Here is a 3,570-nt window from a genome sequence, read left to right as displayed (position 1 = left end):
AACCAAGGTGATTATTTTGGTAATCCAGACCCAATCAGTTTGTCTGGATCCCTTTGGTGATAGCGGAGTTGTATAGGGGTTATTGGAGAATACTTTAATATCCTCAGGGCAGGGAGTGCAATATACCCCACAGTCCCATCACCTCTACTATGATTAGTATCAAGGTACTGAACCACTATTCCCTTCCCATTTACCATTTGTAGGAACATTATTCCTTTAGCTAAACCTAAGAGTCCTGGGTGGCTGTGGTTCTGAAGGACCCAGGGATGAGCGTTAGGGGGCAGCCACAAGGACTATTTGTCATTGTCTCATTGGTTTTCAGTATTGGCAGTCCAGCACATCTGTGGCCCTGTGTAACAGCCCAGGTAACTACACCACCACGGCCGTATCTTCTGGATCTCACAAGGTGTCGGGACTACAGATGGTAATATTGTACATAAAGGGGGAAAGGGATCCGGGGTGGGGTTAACTACACCTTTTGGTGGGCAGGTTCCTCTTGTAATCTGGCTATAGATGAGGGTCCTATAAGAAGCACAAGAGGTGTTATGTGGGGGTAACCTGGGATCTATATTGGTTTACCAGGTCAGGGCTGATGGATTAAAACATTGTGTTGTGGTCACGTTAACGGGTCTTGGGTGGATGCAGAGACTGGGTTCGTATGAGATTTATGGTCTCTGTAAATGGGGTGTTTTTGGACCTAGAACCATTCTGTGGAGTACTCTCACCAGACTCTGCCTCTGTTACTATATCATAGACCTTGAAGTCCTCCTCCACCAAATGTGACAGTGGAATCCAAGGGCCAACCTCCCACTTTTATAATTTTCTCCTAACGTTTGGAGCAGACTGGGTAACAAATGCATGCCAGCGGGGATCCCTGGGTGGCGCAGCAGTTTAGCGTCTGCCTTTGGCCCAGGGCGCGATCCTGGAGACCCAGGATTGAGTCCCACGTCAGGCTCCCAGTGCATGGAGCCTGCTTCTCCCTCTGCCTATGTCTCTGCCCCTCTCTCTCTCTCTCTCTCTCTCTGTGTGTGACTATCATAAATAAATAAAAATTAAAACAAAACAAAACAAATGCATGCCAGCAATGCCCTTTGTCCACACACTCCAGGTCTGGGTCTGCCTTCTTCTGAATATCTCTCTTACCCAACTCAAAGACTACCAGGTTTTCATCCTTCCCATGAGTAATCTTTCTAAACTTATCCTAATTTTCCAAGTTTTGGACAAACAGTATAATGCCTCATTCTAGTTTGGTCAATATTGTTCACAACATCCCAGGAGGGTCTTGTTCAGGGACCACTTCACTGCCTACCCAGCAGACTTGGTGGTAAGGATTAGCGGTTACTGGACCATCTGCACACTCTCTGGCCTTTCTCCTCACGCAACTTCTTTCATCAGGGGTGCAACTCTGCCAGAATGACACTGACGCCTGCCAGGTCAGCAAGAACACCAGCCTGTCTGACAAGCTCATCCCTAAACTTATCAGGATTTTCTGAAAATCTACCATGCCTTTCTTTGCACATCCCTAGGTGTCTCACAGAAAAGGGGACATGCACTCCAGTAATTGCCCCATCCTCATCAACCACCTCCCAAAGGGGAGAAAGACCCTGGGGTGGTGGCAAGGTAAAGGAGTGAACCAGCTTGGAGTCTTCCTAGAATCCCATCAAGGATAGTGTTCCAGTGGGGGGGTGGTTCTGGTGCTTTAGGAACCTAACTAGGGTAAGATGCAGGCTTAGGAGTTGAAGGGGGTGTTGGAACAGGAGGCTGAGGGGAGCCCACTGGGACCTGAAAAGGAGATTCTGAATGGAGATGGTTTGGAAGTAGCTGGAAGATCCATGAGCAAATCTGGCTCAAATCCTTTGGGGTGGGGTAGACATGGAGGCAACACATATAGCCCAGGAGTCCTGCCAGCCAGGGTCTCAGTAGTTTCATAAAGGCCTGCACGTAAGGGATTTCTCCCCACTTTTGAAACCATTTACCAAGCAGATGCAATTGTAAAATAGAATTAAAATTAAGGGATCCATTTAGTGGCCTTTTTTTTTTTTTTTTGATTACCCAAAGTATACTGGGGCCAGGCCCAGCTATAAAAGAAAACTAATTTCTTTTTCTTCAAGCCATCTAATTTGAACTGGTCCAATTATTAAGCATGCAACCCAAGGGGAAGTCTTTTGGAATCCTCTGAGCATTTCTCATATTCACAAGTAAATTTCTGGTGTGCTACTATCAAGGAAGTACACTGGATTAGGGCTTCCAAGATTGAGCATCTTCGGGACACATGCCTACTCCCAGGCCCAGTTACTATGGGAATAAAGGTTGTGGAGAAGAGAGAAAGACAAGCAAGTACAGAGGGTCCCACAGTTCTGAAATGTGTCCCAGCAACCTCCTCGAGTTCCTCAATCTCACACCAAGTCCATGTCCTGCTCAATCTTTTTTTTTTTTTTTAAGATTTTATTTATTTATTCATGACAGAGAGAGAGAGAGAGAGAGAGAGAGAGGCAAAGACACAGGCAGAGGGAGAAGCAGGCTCCACGCAAAGAGCCTAATGTGGGACTTGTTCCCAGGACTCTGGTATCATGCCCTGAGCTGAAGGCAGATTCTCAACTGCTGAGCCACCCAGGTGTCCCATCCTGCTTAGTCTTAGCCTGAACTTTCTTTGGGCTGAAAAATAATAAAATGGCTAACCAGACAGGCAGAAAGAGAGCCAACAGATTTTAGGGTCAGAGAACACCTGTGCCCATGTATTATTTAGGCCATCTTCACAGGACAAGGAGATCTAATCTGGTGACAAATTCTCGACTGGCAAGGCAACGAAGAAACTGTCACAGATCCTGTCCCCACAGACAGGGACAGAGGATGGAGAAGCAGCCAGGAGTTTTAAAGACAAAACAGGGAGTCTTCAGGTTGAAAGTGGGATTGGGTGGAGGAGGGAGCTGGAAGCAGGAACTGGAGAAGAGAAGAAGGAAACCAAGCAGGGGCTTCGGGAGGCGCTCTGCCCACTGCCCATCAGGGTGGATCAGGCTGGGGGAGGCGCCTGTTCAGGCAACTCAGAACCACAGAACAAGAGGAGCAAGAGAAAAAAATAACTTTCTGTGACTATCAGACACATACCTACACCAAGTTCACTAGTCCCTATCAGGGGGAGCCGGTTCCACCAAGGTCTGCTCCGTTGGAGGCAGGCTGAGAGGAGCTAAGCCGTAGCTGTCTGGTAGTGGTCCCACAAAGTATAAGAAGGAGGGAAAGGAGTATGGAAAAGAGGAGGGAGGTTAGAGGAGGAGGAAAGGGAATTGGGAAGGAAAGGGGAAAATCACTGCCTGCAGGAGAGTAGTGGGAACCCCAGGACACTGGAAGCTGACTTGGCACAGGGACACTGTTGCAGCCACAAAGGGATTGCATCCAGCTGCCCCAATGGGGCCCAGACCCTCTCCCCTAGCAGGTGAAAGATCCCCTGGGGCCCCTTTGTAGTCCCCAAAGAAGTGGGACACTGAATTAGGTTCTTGGGCTCTCTGAACAATAGAAACTGACCAGAGGCCAAACGGGGGTCCCAGCTTTGTTTCTGGTCAATTTGCCGACTGG

The sequence above is a fragment of the Vulpes lagopus genome, chromosome 24 (genome assembly GCF_018345385.1).
Source record: "Vulpes lagopus strain Blue_001 chromosome 24, ASM1834538v1, whole genome shotgun sequence".
Taxonomy (NCBI): Eukaryota; Metazoa; Chordata; class Mammalia; order Carnivora; family Canidae; genus Vulpes; species Vulpes lagopus.
Note: the sequence above shows the minus strand (reverse complement) of the source record.